This window comes from Sus scrofa, unplaced genomic scaffold (genome assembly GCF_000003025.6).
Source record: "Sus scrofa isolate TJ Tabasco breed Duroc unplaced genomic scaffold, Sscrofa11.1 Contig2026, whole genome shotgun sequence".
Taxonomy (NCBI): domain Eukaryota; kingdom Metazoa; phylum Chordata; class Mammalia; order Artiodactyla; family Suidae; genus Sus; species Sus scrofa.
Genome location: NW_018085004.1, coordinates 329,931 through 350,211, shown reverse-complemented (window position 1 = coordinate 350,211; position 20,281 = coordinate 329,931). Strand labels below are relative to the sequence as shown.

Sequence of the window (20,281 nt, the reverse complement as noted above, 5' to 3'; positions counted from 1 at the left end):
CTCCATACTGTTTTCCATAGTGGTTGCACCAATTTACAATCCCATCAACAGTGTACTAGGGTTCCTTTTTCTCCACACCCTCTCCAGTACTTTTGTTTGTAGACTTTTTTTTGTCTTTTTGCCATTTCGTGGGCTGCTCCCATGGCATATGGGAGGTTCCCAGGCTAGGAGTCTAATTGGAGCTGCAGCTGCCAGCCTACACCAGAGCCACAGCAATGTGGGATCTGAGTCGCGTCTGCAACCTTGTTTGTAGACTTTTTGTTGATGGCCATTCTGGCTGATGTAAGGTGGTACCTCAGAGTGGTTTTTATTTGCATTTATATAATAATGAGTGATGTTGAATATCTTTTCACGTGTTTTTTGGCCATCTGTATCTCTTCTTTGCAAAAACTGTCTGTTTAGATCTTCTGCCCATTTTATGAATGGGTTGCTTGTTTTTTTTTTTTTTTTTTTTGGTAGGATTGTTTGGTTTTTTTTGGTATTGAGCAGCAGGTATTTATAAATTTATAAATTAGAGAAATTAATCCCTTGTCAGTTGATTCACTTGCAAAGATTTTCTCCCATTCTGTGGGTTGTCTTTTCATTTTGTTTAGGGTTTCATTTGCTGTGCAGAAACTTTGAAGTTTGACTAGTTCACATTTGTTTATTTTTGTTTCTATTGTCAATACTCTAAGAGGTGGATCTGAGAAGATAATGCTGTTGTTTTTATCAGAGAGTGTTTGGCCTATGTTTTCCTCTAAGAGTTTTAGAGTGTCTGGTCTTATATATAGGTCTTTAATCCATTTGGAGTTGATTTTTGAGTATGTTATTAGGGAGTTTTCTAATTTCATTCTTTTCCATGTGGCTGTCCAGTTTTCCCAGCACCACTTATTGAACAAGCCTTCCTTTCTCCATTGTATCTTCTTACCTCCTTTGTCATAGAAGAGTTGGCTGTAGGTACGTGGGTTGAATTCTGGGGTTTCTATCCCGTTGTGCTGACCTTTACTTTTGTCTTTGTGCCAGTAGCATACAGTAGTTATGATTGTTGCTTTGCAGTATCGTCTGAAGTCTGGGAGCCTGATTCCTCCAGCTCCATTTATCTTTTTAAGGATGTCTTTTGTTATTCTGGGTGTGTTGTGCTTCTAAACTTTAAAATATTTTGTTCAAGTTGTGTGAAAAATGTCCTTGGTAATTTGATAGAGATTGCATTGAATCTGTAGATTGCCTTAGGTACTATAGTCTTTTTGATAATATTAACTCTTCCAATCCATGAGCATGGTATATGTTTCCATATATATGTGTCATCTTTGATGTCTTTCATCAGTGTCTTATAGTTTTCTGAGTACAAATCTTTTGTCTCTTTAGATAGGTTTATTCATAGGTATTTCATTCTTTAGGATGTGATGGTAAATGGGATTACTTCCGTAATGTCTATTCCTGCTCTTTCATTGTTAGTGTATAGAAATTCTGTTGATTTCTGTGTATTAATTTTGTATCCTGCTACTTTGCCAAATTCCTGGATGAGCTCTAAGTGTTTTCTCGTAGAGTCTTTATGATTCTCTAGGTATAGTATCATGTCATCTGCAAGTAGTAATTGTTTTAGTTCTTCCTGTCCAATTTCAATTACTTTTATTTCTTTAGAATCTCTGATTGCTATGGCTAGGACTTCCAAAACTATGTTGAAGAGTAGTGGCGAGAGCAGACATCCTTGTCTTGTTCCTGACCTCAGTGGGAATTCTTTCAGCTTTTCATCATGAGAATGATGTTCGCTATAGGTTTGACGTATGTGGCCTTTATTATGTTGAGGTAGGTTCCCTCTATGCCCACTTTCTGAAGGGTTTTTATCAGAAATGGGTGTTGGATTTTGTCAAAGGCTTTTTTTGCATCTATTGGGAGGATCATATTTTTTTTTTCTTCAGTTTGTTAATGTGGTATATCACACTGATTGATTTGTGGATATTGAAGAATCCTTGCATCCCTGGGATAAATCCCACTTGATCATAAGGGACAATCCTTTTAATGTGTTGTTGGATGCAGTTTGCTAGTAATTTGTTGAGGATTTTTGCATTGATATTCATCAGTGAAATTGTCCTGTAGTGTTTTTTTTTTTTTTTTGTAGTATCTTTGTTTGGTTTTGGTATCAGGGTGATGGTGGCCTCATAGAATGAGTTTGGGAGTATCCCTTCCTCTGCATTTTTTTGAAATAGTTTCAGAAGGAGAGGTGTTAACTTTTTTCTAAATGTTTGATAGAATTCACCTGTGAAGCCATCTTTTCCTGGACTTTTGTTTGTTGGAAGTTTTTAAATCACAGTTTCAATTTCAGTTCTTGTGTTTGGTCCATTCATCTTTTCTATGTCATCTTGGTTTAGTCTTGGAAGATTGTACTTTTCTAAGAATTTGCCCATTTCTTCTAGGTTTTCCATTTTATTGGCATATAGTTGCATATAGTAGTCTCTTATGATCATTTGTATTTCTGTGATGCCCGTTTTTACATCTCCTTTTTCATTTCTAATTTTATTGATTTGAGTCTTCCCTCGTTTTTTCTTGATATGTCTGGCTAGGGGTTTATCAATTTTTTGATCTTTTCCAAGAAGCAGCTTTTCATTTCATTGATCTTTTCTATGGTTTTCTTTGTTTCTATTTCAATGATTTCTGCTCTGATCTTTATGATTTCTTTCCTTCTACTAACTTTAGGTCTTGTTTGTTCTTCTCTCTCCAGTTGCTTTAGATGTAAAGTGAGCCCATTTATTGGAGCTTTTTCTTGTTTCCTGAGGTGGGCTTGATTTGCTCTAAACTTTCCTCTTAGAATGGTTTTTGCTGCATCTCATAGGTTTTGGAGTGTCGTATCTTTGTTGTCATTAGCTTTTTTAATTTCCTCTTTGATTTCTTCAGTGATCCATTGGTTGTTTAGTAGCATGTTGTTGAGTCTCCACGTGTGTGTGTGTGTGTGTGTGTGTGTGTGTGTGTGTGTGTGTGTGTGTGTTGTAGTTTTTTCTTGTTGATTTCTAGTCATATAGTGCTGTGGTTGGAATATTTGCTTGATATGATTTCAATTTTCTTAAAGTTACCAAGGTTGGATTTGTAGTCCAGGATGTGATCAATCTTAGAGAATGTTCCATGTGCACTTGAGAAGAATGTGTATTCTTTTGCTTTTGGGTTAAATGTCCTATAAATACCTATGAAGTCCATCTGTTTTAATGCATCATTCAAGGCCTGTGTTTCCTTATTGATTTTCTGTCTGGTTGATCTGTCCATTGCTATAAGTGGGGTGTTAAATTCCCCCACTATTATTTTGTTATTGTCAATTTTTCCTTTTCAGGTTGTTATCAGTTGCTTTATATATTGTTGTGAACCTATGTCGGATGCATAGATATTTTAAATTGTTGTATCTTCTTGGAATGATCCTTTGATCATTATGTAATAACCTTCTTTGTCCATTAAAGTATTCTTCATTTTAAGTCTATTTTGTCTGATATGAGTATTGCTACTCCAGCTGACTTTTAGTCCCTGTTTGCATGTAATATATACTTCCATCCTCTCAATTTCAATTTGTATGTGTCCCTAGAAGTGAAGTAGGTCTTGAAGAAAGCATATATATGGGTCTTGTTTTTGTATCCAGTCAGCCAGTCTTTGTCTTTTGATTGGTGCATTTAGTCCATTAACATTTAAGGTAATTATTGAAAAGTATATTCTTTTTTTTTTTTTTTACTTTTTCCCACTGTACAACATGGGGATCAAGTTATTTTTACATGTATACATTTTTCCCCCACCCATTGTTCTGTTACAATATAATTATCTAGACATAATCCTCAATGCTACTCAGCAGGATTTCCTTCTAAATCTATTCTAAGTTGTGTCTGATAAGCCAAGCTCCCAATCCCTCCCACTTCCTCCCTTTCTCATTGGGAAGACACAAATCTATTCTCCAAGTCCATGCTTTTCTTTTCTGTGGAGATGTTCACTTGAGCTGGATATGTGATATCATATGGTATTTGTCTTTGTCTTTCTGGCTCATTTCACTCAGTATGAGAGTCTCTAGTTCCATACATGTTGCTGCAAATGGCATCAAGCCATTCTTTGTTATGGCTGAGTAGTATTCCATTGTGTATATATAACACCTCTTCTGAATCCAATCATCTGTTGATGGACATTTGGGTTGTTTCCATGTCCTGGCTATTGCGAATAGTGCTGCAATGAACATGCGGGTGCATGTGTTTCTTTTAAGTAGAATTTTGTCTGGATATATACCCAAGAGTGGGATTGTGGGGTCATATGGAATTTCTACGTATAGATTTCTAAGGAATCTCCAAACTGTTCTCCATAGTGGCTGTACCAGTTTACATTCCCACCAATAGTGCAGGAGGGTTTCATTTTTTCCACACACCTCCAGCACTTGATATTGTGGACTTATGAATGATGGCCATTCTGACTGGTATAAGGTGGTATCTCATGGTAGTTTTGATTTGCATTTCTCTTATAATCAGCAATGTTGAGCATGTTTTCATGTGTTTGTTGGCCATCTGTATATCTTCCTTGGAGAACAGTCAGTTCAGGTCTTTTGCCCATTTTTCCATTGGTTGATTGGCTTTTTTGCTGTGGAGTTGTATAAATTGCTTATATATTCCTGAGATTAAGCCCTTGTCAGTTGCATCATTTGAAACTGTTTTCTCCCGTTCTGTAAGTTGTCTTTTTGTTTTCTTTTGGGTTTCCTTTTCTGTGCAAAGCTTTTTAGTTCGATTGGGTCCCATGGGTATATTTTTGCTCTTATTTCTATTGCTTTGGGAGTCTGACCTGAGAAAATATTCATGATGTTGATGTCAGAGAGTGTTTTGTCTGTGTTCTCTTCCAGGAGATTGATGGTGTCTTGTCTTCTATTTAAATCTTGAAGCCATTTGGAGTTTTTTTGTGCATGGTGTGAAGGTGTGTTCTAACTACATTGCTTTGCATGCAGCTGTCCAGGTTTCCCAGCAATGCTTGCTGAATAGACTTTGTTTTTCCCATTTTATGGTCTTGCCTCCCTTGTCAAAGATTAATTGACCATAGGTGTCAGGGTTTATTTCTGGGTTCTCTAATCTGTTCCCTTAGTCTGTCTGACTGTTTTTATACCAGCCAATTACTGTGGCTTTGTAATATTGCTTGAAGTCTCGGAAAGTTATGCCCCCTGCTTGCTTTTTGTTTCTAAGGATTGTTTTGGCAATTCTGGGTCTTTTGTTGTTCCATATAAATATTTGGATTGTTGGTTCTAGTGCTGTGAAAAATGTCCTGGGTTATTTGATAGGGATTGCATTGAATCTGTAGATTGATTTGGGTAGCATGGCCATTTTTACAATATTGATTTTTCCAATCCAGGAACATGGATTATCTTTCCATTTCTTTACATCTTCTTTGATTTCCTTGATTAAAGTTTTATTGTTCTCAGCATATAAATCCTTTACCTCCTTGGTCAGGTGTATCCCGTGGTATTTGAGATTTTGAGGTGCAATTTTAAAAGGTATTGAATTTTTGTATTCCATTTCTAATATTTCATTGCTGGTATACAGAAATACAACTGACTTCTGAATGTTAATCTTATATCCTGCTACTTTGCTGAATTTATTATTCAGTTCATGTATCTTTTAGGTTGAGTCCTTAGGGTTTTCTATGTATAGTGTCATGTCATCTGCATTCAATGACAGTTTTATCTCTTCTCTTCCTATTTGGATGCCTTTTATTTCTGTTGTTTGTCTAATTGCTGTGGCTAGGACTTCCAAAACTATGTTGAAGAGCAGTGGTGAGAGTGGGCATCCCTGTCTTGTTCCAGATTTGAGTGAGAAGGCTTTCCGTTTTTCCCCATTGAGTATTATATTTGCTGTGGGTTTCTCATCAATGGCATTGATTATGTTCAGGAATGTTCCCTCTATACCCACTTTGGCGAGGGTCTTGATCATGAATGGATGTTGGACTTTGTCAAATGCTTTTTCTGCGTCTATTGTGATGATCATATAATTTTTGACTTTTGTTTTGTTAATGTGATGTATGATGTTGTTTGATTTGCATATGTTGAACCATCCTTGTGAGCCTGGTCATGGTGTATAATTTTTTTTTTTTTGATATGTTGTTGGATTCGGTTGGCTAAGATTTTTTGAGAATTTTTTCTTCTATATTCATCAAAGATATTGGCCGATAGTTTTCTTTTTTGGTGGTATCTCTGTCTGGTTTTGGAATTAGGGTGATGTTGGGGTCATAGAGTGTTTTGGGGAGTGTTCCTTCTTCTTCAACCTTTTGAAAAAGTTTAAGGAGGATGGGCATCATTTCCTATTTATGTTTGGTAGAATTTGCCTGTGAAGCCATCTGGTCCTGGAGTTTTATTTGCAGTGAGTGTTTTTATGAGCTCTTCAATTTCATTTCTAGGGATCGGTCTGTTCAATTGGTCTGTTTCTTCTTGATTCAGTTTTGGCAGGGTGTAAGATTCTAGAGAACTGTGCATTTCCTCCAGATTGTCAAATGTGTTGGCATATAGTTGTTCATAGTATTCTCTTATGGTATTTTGCATTTCTGAAGAATCCATTGTGATTTTTCCTTTTTCATTTCTAATTTTGTTTATTTGAGTTCTTTCTCTCCTCTTCCTAGTGAGTCTAGCCAGGGGTTTGTCAATTTTGTTGACCTTTTCAAAGAACCAGCTCTTGGCTTTTTAATCTTCTCTATTGTTTTTTTTGAATCTCTATTTTATTGATTTCCTCTTTGATCTTTATAATTTCCTTCCTTCTGCTGACTTTAAGTCTTTTTTCTTCTTCTTTTTCTAATTCGTTTAGGTGGAGGGTTAAGTTGTCAATTTGAGATCTTTCTTCTTTTTAGAGGAAGGCCTGTATCACTATGAATTTCCCTCTGATCACTGCTTTTGTGGTCTCCCATAGATTTTAAGAGATTGTGTCTTCATTATCATTTGTCTCAAGGTATTTTTTAAATTTCCTTCATGATTTCCTCATTGACACATTGGTTTTTTAGTAGCATGTTGTTTAGTCTCCATGTAGTAGGTTTTTTTCTCATTTCTTCTCCCATGGTTGATTTCAAGTTTCATGCCATTGTGGTCAGAGAAGATACTTGAAATAATTTCTATGCTCCTAAATTTGTTGAGATTATCTATGTGTCCCAATATGTGGTCAATTTTCAAGAATGATCCATGTGCACTTGAGAAGAATATGTGTTCTGATTTTTTTGGAAGTAGTGTCCTGAAGATATATATTAAGTGTTACTTTTCTATTTTTTCCTTTAGGATCTCTGCTGCTTTATTGGTTTTCTGTCTAGAGGATCTGTCCATTGATGTGAGGGGGTTATTAAAGTCTCCTACTATGATTGTATTCCCATCAATTTCTCCCTTTATATATGTTAATATCTGTTGTATGTATCTGGGTGCTCCTTTATTTGGGGCATATATGTTGACGATAGTAATATCTTCTTCTTGGATGAATCCCTTAATCATTAGTGTCCTTCTTTGCCTTTCTTTATGTCTTTTGTTTTAAAGTCTATTTTGTCTGATATGAGTATTGCAACTCCTGCTTTCCTGTCATGTCTATTGGCATGAAATATTTTTCCCACCCCTTCACCTTCAATCCATATGTATCCTTTGTCCTAAGGTGAGTTTCTTGAGGGAAGCAGATTGAAGGTTTTTGCTTTTTTACCCACTCAGACACTTTGTGTCTTTTGATCAGAGCATTCAGTATGTTGACATTTAAGGTGATAATTGATAGATAATTATTTATTGCCATTTGAAACCTTGTGTTCCAGTTGATTCTGTGGTTCTCCATTCTTCCTTTATTTGTTGGTTGGATGGTGTCTGATTATTTTCTGCTGGAGTGTTGTTTTTTTTTTCCCTCATTTTCTTGTGAATGCAATGTTTTTTTTTTTTTGATTTGTGGGTGCCCTGTTTTTTATGTATGCTAACCCCTTCCTTTAATTGTGTGTTTTTGCCTGATGGTCCTGTAGGTTCAGACACTTCATTACTATACTAAAATTAAAAAGGGAAACAAACAAACAAACAATTTTTTTAAAGAGTCTATTAATTTCCTTACTTCCCTTGCCCACATTTTATGATTTTGATGACTCTTTTTTTCTTTTTAATTTTGTTTTTTTTTTGAAACGTGTTCATGATTAAATCTGTATGCTTGATCTCTGATTGTGGATTCCTCAAACACCCTAGTTCTTCCTCTTTTTTTTCCCTCCCTTTACTTCCTTTCTTTTTGGTACAGAGAAGCCCTTACTATATTTATTTTAGCCTGGGTTTTGTATTTCTATATTCTTTTACCTTTTGTTTATTTGAAAAATTTTTATTTCCCCTTCTATTTTAAATTATATTCTTGCTGGATAGAGTACACTAGATTGCATATTTTTTCATTTTAGCACTTTAAATATCTCTTGTCATTCCCTTCTTGCCTGTAGAGTTTCTGTAGAGAAATCCACTGATAACCTTATGGAGGTTCCCTTATAGGTAACATTCTGCTTTTCTCTTGCAGCCTTTAGGATCCTATCTTTATCATTAAATTTGACATTTTTAATATGGAAGATAGAATAATGGAAATCACCCAATCAGGTCAGAAGACAGAAAACCAAATCAAAAAACAGGAGAGCAATATAAGAGACTTATGGGATAATATAAAGTGGTCCAATCTATGCATAATAGGAATTCCAGAAGGAGTAGAAAAAGATAAGGAGATGGAAAATATATTTGAAGAAATTATCAATGGAAACTTCCCAAATCTAAAGGATACTGCATTCAAGATACAAGAAGCACAGAAGGCCCCAAACAAACTGAACCCAAACAGACCCACACCAAGACACATCATAATAAAAATGGCAAAAGGTAGTGATAAAGAGAGGATCCTAAAGGCAGCAAGAGAAAAACAGAATGTTATCTACATGACATTTTTATTATGATGTGTCTTGGTGTGGGTCTATTTGGGTTCAGCTTTTTTGGGGGGGCCCTCTGTGCTTCTTGAACTCAGTGTCCTATAGATTTGGGAAGTTTCCAGTGATAATTTCTTCAAACAAATTTTCCATCCCCTTATCTTTTTCTACTCCTTCTGGAATTCCTTTTATGCGTAGATTGGTCTGCCTTATATTATCCCATAGGTCTCTTATATTGCTCATGTTTTTTCATTTCATCTTCTGTCTGCTGTCCTTTTTGGGTGATTTCAAAGATTCTATCTTCCACATCACTAATTCGTTCTTCTGCATTATTCGTTCTGTTTTTTACTGCCCTTAGTTCAGTTTGTATATCTGTCAATGAATTTTCTAATTTTTCTTGGCTCCTCCTTATATTTTGTAGTTCCATTCTGAGGGTGTCTGGATTACTGTTCATATTTTCTCTTAATTCCTTCAACATTTTGACTATTTCCCTTTTGAACTCCAAGTCTGTTAGACTGCAGAGCTCTGTTTCATTACTGACTGCTTTAGGTGAGTTTTCCTGTTGGTTTAACTGGGGGTGGTTTCTCAGCTTCTTCATCTTGCTTGTTGTTTTCATTTTCTTATTGGAGTTGTACTCCCCGTGGCTGGGCAGTGTTTGCCTTGGCACTGGAATGGAATGTTTCTCGAGGGCTGGCATTTTTGGTCATCTTCCTTGAGGCAGGGTGGGTTTTCTTGGGGGTGGGCAGGGGTGACAGTGTTTCTCTGAAGCAAAGGAGGGCTTTCTGAGGGCAGACAGGACTGGGAGGTCACCACTGTGATGGAAGCAGATTTCACATGGCCATGTAGAGCTTGCTCTGGTGTTTTGTGGCTGTGAGGCTCTTCCAGGGAGCTGTTGGTACTGGGCAGCTGTTCCACAGGAGTGCTGCACCCCCCCAAGGGTGGAATCAGCTAGCTGGGCCACTGAGAACCCAAGGTCCTCTTCCACAGGGCAGCTGAATTGGCAGGAGTGCCTCAGGATGGAGGCAGATATTGCACGTTCAGGCTTAGCTTGTTCTAGCTTTTCTGGGCTACAGGGGCTCTTGTAGGGGGCTGGCAGTGCTGGGTAGATGTTACACAGGAGTGCAGCACCCCCCGATGGTGGGAGTGGCTAGCTGGGCTCCTGAGAACCCAAGGGGCTTTTCCTCAAGGCAGCTGGATTGGCGGGACTTCCTCGGGATGTAGGCAGATATTGCCAGGCCTGGCTGAGCTTTTTTAGATTTTCGGGGCTGCGGTCCTTTTCCAGGGGACTGGTGGTACTGGGTGTTGCTCTGCAGGGGTGTAGCCCCTCCAGAGGGCAGACAGACCAAGGCAGGCAAAGCCCTTGTGGTGGTTGGATTCTTGCAAATTGTGAGGCCAGCCCTCCAGGATGGCAGGCAGTCTCAGATCCAGTGTGTGAGCATGGGGGAGGTGAGGGGGAATGCACTGGGAAGCACAGTTTTCTGATAGCTAGTGGGCAAGTGAGCTTGCTATGGCATTGGGGAGTATTCTATGGTGGCCCACCCCTTCTCCTCTACCCTTCCCAACACTGGCACCTTGTCTCTCCTGTAGATCCAGCTCTTCTGCCAGGTTCTCTCTGATGTGGCATTCCACTCCCCAGCACTTAGCATATTGCCTCCTCCACCCATGAAGCTCTGCTTTCTAGACTCCCAGGAAGTCTCTGCTCCACCAATCTGATAGACTGCTTCCTACACCCTCAGTGTGGACTCTTCCCTGCCACCCCGACTGACAGGTTTCTAGTTCCCGAAGCAGCCGCAGCACCACCCTCCCCAGCCCATTCCCAGAGATTAACTTCCAGAGCTGAGGTCTCGGTGCCCAGCCCCCACCCAAGCCTCTCCGTTTTTGGTGACTGTGCCAGTAGTGTGGGTGATCTGTTTGGTTCTCACTCTGCTCTTTGGAACTCAGACTTACTGCTGTGCCCTTCTCTGCATCTGGAGATCCCTCTGATTCTGTTGATCTTTTTGTGGAGTAGGTGACTTTCCAGGATGTGGCATCACTTTCTACTCCACAGTTCCCTTTCTGGAGCACCCATCCAGCTCCAACTCCCAGTCTCTCACTCTCCTCTTTTCTCTTGTTTTATTAAGTTATGTCACAAGATTCTTGTCATTATTGGAGTTTAGGTTCTTCTGCCAGTGATTATTGCTGTTCTGTGTGAGTCTTTTAACCTGTAGATGTAGTTTTGTGTGTGTGGTTTGTGGGAGAGGGCGAGAATGTCCCCCTACTCTTCCACCATCTCGCCTCTCCCCTTTTTTCTTTTAATCCAGATTCTTAATTCATTACTAATTTTAGATTAGTCAGAACTAAATCTGATCTAATTTAAATTAGATCTAATTTAATCTAATTAGATCAGATCTAAGATTTAATATTTAAATTGAAGATTTAAGATCAGATTAAATTCTGATCTAATGTAAGGCATTGCATACTATTTACTTACTCCCTAACTTAAATGCATACAACTTTTCTAGGTGCAGTGTTAAATTAGTTATTTAGTGTTTATAGTCTATGAGGGAGAATGTAAAAATAACACAACCATATGCTTCATACCTAAATGTAGTCATAATAAATCCTATAGGGAAAAGGAAAATTTACCTCATATTTATGAAGACCTTTAAATTCCAAGATTAGCCAAAATGCAAAATTTTTCTCTTCATTCAGGATAATGAACTTATCCACCACATTACATTATATGACTTTTTTTTTCTTCAGTGCTTCATAGCATTAGTCAAGCAAGAATTTTTAGAGTGTAGATTAAAGCATGGGGGATATGACTGTACAAAACACACTGAATGATTTTTCAAAGGGGAAAGTCTTGCATACATGAAAATACAGGGAACAAATCTAAAGACAACCACAGTGATGTGGGAACTTCAGGTCTGGAAGTCCTTCTGCCTCCCCTACTGACTCAGGCAGGTTCTGTAGAGAGTGCAAAATGACTCCATAGGAGATGAGTAACAGCAGAAATTAAATAGAACAGATCAGCCCTCCATTGGCCACAACTAAGATGCCAGTACAGATGAGTTTCAATAAGGTGAATACATCACACACAAGGTGATCAATGACATTGTGGCCACAGAATGGGAGCGCATAAATACTGTTCAGTTGAATTACTGTGTGCAAAAAACTTCCAACCCTGGACACCACCAGGAGCACAACACACAAGCTTTTCCTCATGATCACCAAATAGTGAAAAGGCTTACATTTGGCCACATAGTGGTCATAGGCCATCACCAAGAGAAGGATGACCTCTGACCCACCAAAAAGATGTTCAGTAAATAGCTGGATAATACAGAATTGTAAAGATATGGTATTTTCTCCAAAGAACAAGTATGAAATCAATCTAAGTGTTATAGAAAGAGAATATGTGATATCCATTAATAATAAGCTAGCAAGAAAGAAGTACATTAGTGGGTTCAGTGTATTACTGACATTTATAGTTGCAACAATCAGCAGGTTGCCCACCATGGTCAAAATTAGAAGAAAAATAATTTAACACAAAGAACTCTCTTCTCCTTTGAATACTGTGAGAGGCCCAGGAGGAAAAAATAAGTCACGATGTTCTGACTAGTAGAGTAAGTGTGGGCTGTAAGTATATTCATACAATGCTAATTTTACAGTGTAGGAATATCTCCATCAAACTGGAAACTGAGGTGGCTTCCCAGAGGAATCCATGTTTTAACTGAGTTTTAAAGGAAAATTGAAGAACAAGAGAAGATGAGAAGGTAATTCCATGAAAATTTTCACCAGTTATAAAATCAAAACCACATAAAACTGAAGACCCATATAATTTATATATCCTATGTGAGTAGATAAAATTATTAATAGAAGAATATGTCCTGAATTTTCTGAAACCACACTGAGAATTCAATCCTAGGGTCTTGTGTTGTACATTCCTCCTTTTCCTGACCAGTACAAGCTGAGGCCCTTTCATTTGTGTCTCATACCCTAGTTTTTCACTTATTTCCAACTTTTTTTCAAGTAACATCTGCACCTTGGACATCTGTAATTGGATATGAATTTAGTATGTATAAAAATAAATTTAAAATTTTCCACAATAAAAACAGAGTTCCCCATTTCATTTAATGGTACTACTTTCCACATAATTGCTCAGACAAAAAAAAAAAAAACTAACCATTTTTTCACATATAATTATTATACCATTGTTCTATTAGTACTTATTGATACACTTATCACATGTCCCTGTCTTTACTTTAAAAATAAATCACAAATATAATCATTTCCCTAGTCCTGCATTTACCTCCTGGCCCATGGCAATAGCTTCACGCTATGTCTCTTCACTTTCATTGTGGCCTCCAACATTGTATTCTGCTGAAGCAGATCAGATGATTCTCTTTAAATCATATTCAGGTTTTAACACTACACTTCTTAAAATTACTACAGTGGATTCCAACCATAAACACAATTTAATATATCTGTTTTAAATTTATAGTAACATAAATTCTAATCTCTATTTCATAGCTGAAGAAACTTAATGCAGAAACTTAATTTTCCTGAGGTCATACATTTTTAAGTGGTAAAACTAAAATTTCATCTATATTTGACTTATTTTAAAGAAATTTAATTTCTTACCAAATAAAGAATATCACACATTAGAAGCATGATTTCCACTGTTTACTCTTAGTCTTATCTGTGGAGTCATGTTCACAATCTAAAGAATGAGTTTTAACTCAGTCATAAGTATATGGAATTCTTTAATCCAGTTTGACAACAGTGGGTAAAAGGCTGCATTATTACTTGAAGAAAAAGTTTAATTCATTTGCATTGTCTCCTCATTTTCTCCATGGATTTTTCTGATTACTGAGAATATTATTTTTACTTGCACTATATTTTATTTAAAAGAAGTTTCATGGTGCACACACAAAAAGACACACACAACAATTTACCATGTTAAATTATTTATGAAAAAGGCAAGTAAATCATATTTACATAGAAAGATAGCAAGCAGTCATTTCCCAAGAAACTGTGTCTCTAGTAATTTACTGTCTTACTAACTTCAAAATATAAAAATACCATTGAATTGTTCTGTCCTTTTCATTCTACCATGTTGATGGAGCCAGCAGAGTTTACTTAATATTTTGAGAGAAATTCTTGTGATTTTCCTTTCTCCATGCTATACTTTAAACCTAACAAAGGACGTCCTGAAAGTTTTATATCAGTTCTGAAAAGGATATCATCTTTTTCCTTGTATTGATCAGTGGACTTTTTATCCCTTCCAGTCATATTTATAATTGAATTTTAGTATTGGAATATCCAAGACTGATTCATACTTAATTAAATTCACTGGGATTTCCAGTCACATAATCTGAGTTAGAAAGATGTAATGCAGGGAAAAAATGATCTAGAACCATGATGAGACCAATGTCAGTCAAGAATAAAATTCCAGTCCAGTCATTTGGTTCAAGTAGATGAGTTAATCAGACATTTACCAGCCTGACACAACAAGTGTTTCTTTTCCTTGTATTTGATATTAAATTTTTTCTGCCTTCAGGCTTGGTTAGATATACAAAATTTCCTTAACAATTTAGAAGTCATAACTAATATTTTAATCTATTAAATTATTGCTATTTTAAAATTAGGTACATGTTCAAAGGAAGAAACTGTGTTATGAATGAGAACAGAGCAATTAATAAATGGGAAGATGGGTGAAGGAGGAGAAGGGAATCATACAAAATTTCCTTTCTGTGTGGATCTCATGTTCTTATAACAAAGTAAAATAGTAAAGGAAAATTTTTAATATGGTAGGTATAGATTTATTCACTGCTTATAAATAACAGATTCCTGTTTCAGAAATTAGAGGAAGACTCCTACTCTGTATAAGGTAATCAGAAAAGGCCTTTCTAAAACTCTGATGATTAAACTGAGATACAAAAAAATAGGAAATGGCTATCATTAGAAGCACTGTTACAGAGTGTAAAATGAAGTAAAATTTAATTACTTAAATAAAATTATCTCTTTAGAGATGATATGATCTATATGAATAAATTCTAAAAATTCAAAGGAATTTCTTTTAGTAATGTGTTAACAGAAAAAGTAGTAAGAGTGTGTACTCTTGTCTTGTTCCTGATTTTTTTTAGGAAAGATTTCAACATTTCCATATAAGAATTAATATGAGCTGTGGAACTTTTATGTATGTCCTATTTTATATTCAGGTAATTCCTTCTGTACCAAATTTTTGGAGACATTTTTATCAATAAAGAATGATGAATTTATATGCCATCAGTGAACAACACAAAGAGGAAATTAAGAAAAAAATCCCACTTATAACAGCACTTATCACAACATTGTAAGTCAACTATACTAATAAAAATTTTTAAGATAAAATAATTAAGAGTAAACTAAAACAAAAGGCAATAGTCTTCTACAGGGAAAACTACCAAATATCACTGAAAGGTGTTGTAGAAATCTAAATAAAAAGACCTTCATGAGCGGAATACTTAATTTTTTTAATTTTGTTTTTTAAAATTATTTATATTTTAGGGTTATAGCTGCAACATATAGGAGTCCCTATGCTAGGGGTCAAATTAGAGCTGCAACTGCCAGCCTACACCACAGCTACAGCAACACAGGTCCCGAGCCATGTCTGCAAATTACACCACAGCTCACGCCAGATATTTAACCAAGTGAGTGGGGCCAGGGAATGAACTGTCATCCTCATGTGGGTTCAATACCCACTGAGAAAAAATGGTAACTCCCTGGAATACTTAATATTATTAAGATGTCAAGACTAGCTGAGATGATCTACATATTCAATGAAGTCCTATCAAAATTCAACTTTTTCAACTTTATCAATATATTCTTCCCCGAGTTTTCAACATTTAATTTTAATGTCTTTTTGTTTCTTTATATTGATAAATTTAAAATTTATCAATATATTGATAAAGTTGTATTTTTTTGCAGCAATAGAAAAATACATGTTAAAACTCATATTAAATCTCAAGGGAATTCAAAATTAAATCTTGAAAAAGAACAAATTTGGGGTTTCCTATTCATGAAACTAAAACATACTACAAAACTATAGGAATTCTAGAAGTATGGTTTTGGCCTATAGGCAAAAAATTTATATTAAGGAGTGATCAACATGGACTAGTAAGATGACCCTAAGCTCACTTCCTCCATTCAGGAAACCAAAATTACAACTATATACATAGCAATTACTGAAGAGAATGACCAACGACTGGCAAAAATATTTAATACATCTTACAACATTACTGTTTAAAACTACAACACAAATGTAAAGAAGGAACTACAACAAAACAGAGCAGGAGACAATACCGCCAAGACTCATACTCCCAAGTGGGGGATATGCAAACAAGAGAACAGTTGCAATTGCAGGGATTCTCTAAAAAATCTGAGGGGTCTGAGCCCCACTTTGAGATCCATAGCCAAGGAATCCTGCACCTGGAATCTGAGGACCCAAAATAATTTGCCTCACAAGGGCAGTGGAGCTGACTTTTGGAGAAGCCAGAAGATGGCTATGGGAAGTGGGCAGAAGCAGTCAGTTGAAAAGGGCTAGGGTCAGACTCACTGCTAATATAACAGAGCCTCCCAGAGAAACATGTAGCAATTGAGACTCACTCTGTGGATGTAGATACAGCAGCAGCCCTTTGTGGGAGCTTTCCTAGTATGGCACTGGTGCTGGCAAGCTCAATTTTGGAACACTCCTTCCAGCTTTATAGTGATGGGACCCAGCCCTGCCCACCAGCCTGTGTGCACCTGTCCTAGGAAGCCATAGACAAGATAGCTAGCTAGGCAGGAATACAACCCCACCTTCAGCAGCCTGGCTACTGGAGGAATACCTCAGGCCCTAGATACCCACAACCATCTTTACCTGCCCTGGGTGGCACCAGATCCAGGATCCCTTGGTCCCTTGAGCCATCTATGGGAAGGCTAACACCACAGTCTTGGACCTGCTGCCATGCAATCAGAGACCTATCCAGTATGTGCATAAGAAAAATAAGTCAGAAAGAGAATGATAAATACCACATGATATCACTTATAATTGGAATCTAATACACAGCACAAATGAATGTTTCCAAAGAATGGAAAATCATAGACTTTGAGAATAGACTAGTGGTTGCCTGAGGGGAGAGGGAGGGAGTGGGAGGGATCAGAAGCTTGGGGTTAAGTGATGCAAATTATTCTCTTGGAATGGATTTACAATGAGATCCTGCTGTGTAGTATTGAGAACTATATCTAGATACTTACATCAACATGAAAATGAGAGGAAATAGTAATTATACATGTATATGTAGCTTGGTACCCATGCTGTAGAGTGGGAAAAAATTAAAAAATAAAGGTAAGCAGTTAAAAATTTAAAAAAAATAATTCAGAGTTCTCTAAACATACAAATACGTTCTCAATCAAATCTTATGCAAAATATCCACTAGATGTAGTTTTTAGCATACAAGTCTATTGGAATTTAGTTTCAAAACATGAATATGAAAAAAGTAATAGATCAGATAATGAATAGTATCAGTCCTAGGTTTATGAGATATCAAAATATATTTTAAAGCAATGTAATTATAGTCTTTGTTAAATGGCACATGAATAAAGAGATCCATGGAAGATGACAAGAGCCTGAAATGCCTCCAAACATACATCTATTATTAAAACACAAAGTTGGAATACCAAAGCAGTGGGGGGGAAATAACCATGAATCTATAAAATATCAATCTGGAAAAACAATTAAAATGTAATCTGTTCTTGACTCCTTGCATCAAAATGAAGTGTAGTAGATTTAAAATTTTTAAATATAAAATATAAAGAAACAAAAAGACATTAAAATTAAATGTTGAAAACTCGGGGAAGAATATATTGATAAAGTTGAAAAAGGGAAATTCTAAGCAAGACATTAATGCCATAAAATATTTATCAGTTTAATTACTTATGTATAAAAGTATTTCTTCATGGCCAAGAATTTTATGCACAGTATAAAAATAAGAAAAAAAACAAATCATAAGATAGAAAAATAATTCTATGTACAAGGTATAGGAGATAATTTATTTATTATATATTTAAATAATAAAAACTATGGAAAAAGATGAGTGATCAAATATAGTACATAAAATCATTAATAGGCAATTCATTAAAAAGGAATACCAATCATTTTAAGCAGGTAAATAGATGACAAAATTCAACTGCATTTATTTATACATGATATAAAAATACAAATGAAATAGTTTAGTTAATCAAAATTTCATATATCATAAAGTTTCATTAATCATGTGTTGTTCAGAATGTGGTCAAAAAGGTATTTTCCAGCCTGAAGGAAGTAGTCAGTTTGGTCATACTCATGAATGATATTTTGGCAATGCTCTGAACATGGGCAATTTCAATATGTATACCAATTGTCTAAGCAATTCCACTGATGGGAACTCACACTTAGAAAATTTCAAAAAAGATTTGAAAGAATTTTTTTCATAGAAAAAGACTGAAGACACCAAAAAGAAGACTAAATACGCCAATTTTAATATGTCTTTGTAGAAGAGTTAAGCACATGAGGAAACAGTAAGTGGTAGGTCTATATGGAGTCATATAAAATTTTCAGGAGGCTGAGAAGTAAAATGCAAAAAATAGAGTCATAAAGGCAAACATATATATTCAAATATACTTATTTCTGCAAATATTATTACTTGAAGAGTTTTAGATACAGACTAGAGTGACTGCCTCTGAAAGAAATGGGAGACCCTAGTAGGGGATGGGTATGAGATTTATTCTACAATATTTTATTTTGCATAAATTCAATTTTTAAATGTCCTACTATCCATTATACTTTCAACTTTTTAACAATTAAATATGATGGTCAAAATATCATATGCAAATGAAACTGAACAAAAAAGGATAATCTGTATAGCATTACATATTTTAACAATTACAATAAAATTAATGAAATTAAAACAAAAGAATATGCCTAACATAAAACAGAATTAGAAAGCATTAAAAGCAAATAAGTAATTACTGAGAAATGAATGTAAATTTATGAAATTTTATTGACTAATAAATTATATGACTTCCTATTTTAAATGAATTTCATGTTTCTATGTGCAGTGATAAACAACACATTATAAAATCTAAAAAAGGAAACCACTATTAGTAACACAAACCTATAGCTGTTTTTTAAATTATAATTATCACAAATCCTTTAGAGAAAAAGAAGATTTGCATCAAATTTATGAGGAATTTTTGCATTCCAAGAAGATAGACCTGATGTTGTATTACTCTTCTTGATGAATAGTGCACTTATTTACTACTTAATATGATATGATTTTTTCCAGAGCTTCTTCATAGCATTAGTCAACTCAGAATTTCTTAGACTGTAAATTAATGGGTTCAGCATGGGGCTTATGATGGTGTAAAACACACTCACCAATTTGTCAATTGGTAAGTTCTTAGCAGGTCTCACATATATGAAAATACAGGGAACAAAGAAGCAGACAACCACAGTTATATGGGAACCACAGGTCTGGAGAGCTTTCCATCTTCCTTCCTGAGGCTTGGGTTCTCTAGAGAGTGCAAGATGACTCCACAGGAGATAAGTAAGAGCAGAAAAAAAATAATGCACATCATTATTGACCACCACTAAGATGTCAATGAAATAGGTTTCAGTGCAGACAAGTTTCAATAAGGGGAACATGTCACAAACAAAGTGATCAATGACATTGGGGCCACAGAATGGGAGCCCATAAATAGTGCTCCATTGGATAACTGAATGCAGAAAACCTCCAATACAGGACAACACCAGCAGCACAACACACATTCTTTGACTCATGATAACCAAATAATGCAAGGGCTTAAAAATGGCCACATAGCGGTCATAGGCCATCACCAACAGAAGGGAGATTTCTGATCCACCAAAAAGGTGCTGGGTGAAGAGCTGGGTCATACAAGATTCAAAGGATATGGTATTGTCCCCAAAGAACAAGTCTGAAATCAATCTTGGGAAATAGAAGAAGAATAAATTAGATCTATAAATGATAAGCTAGCAAGAAAGAAGTACATTGGTGAGTTAAGTGTTTTACTGACAGTTATCATAAAAACAATGAGCAGGCTGCCCACAACAGTCAAGATGTAGAAGAGCAAGAATATAACAAAAAGGACTTTCTGCTCCTTTGGATTCTGTGTGAGGCTCAGGAGGATAAAGAATGTCACATTGTTCCTTGGTTCCATCTAGTCTGTACAGAAGCTGACTTCACATATTAGAAGTAGTTTACCTACAAAACAATGGGGGAAACTTTTTAATATGTTATAAGTTTCATCTTTTACTTGTCAATTCAATTATAATAATATGTATGAGATACCTACTTCTGTCAAACTCATAGACATTGTGATTAGTAACCTGAATAAGGCACAGTTCCCTGTTCTCAGTGAT

At 35.9% G+C, this 20,281-nt stretch overlaps 2 pseudogenes; both read right to left on the bottom strand.

The window, feature by feature from the left end:
- Positions 1-11,597: 11,597 nt before the first annotated feature.
- Positions 11,598-12,357, bottom strand: LOC102165072 (annotated as a pseudogene).
- A 6,802-nt stretch (positions 12,358-19,159) lies between these two features.
- Positions 19,160-20,079, bottom strand: LOC100622603 (annotated as a pseudogene).
- Positions 20,080-20,281: the final 202 nt, after the last annotated feature.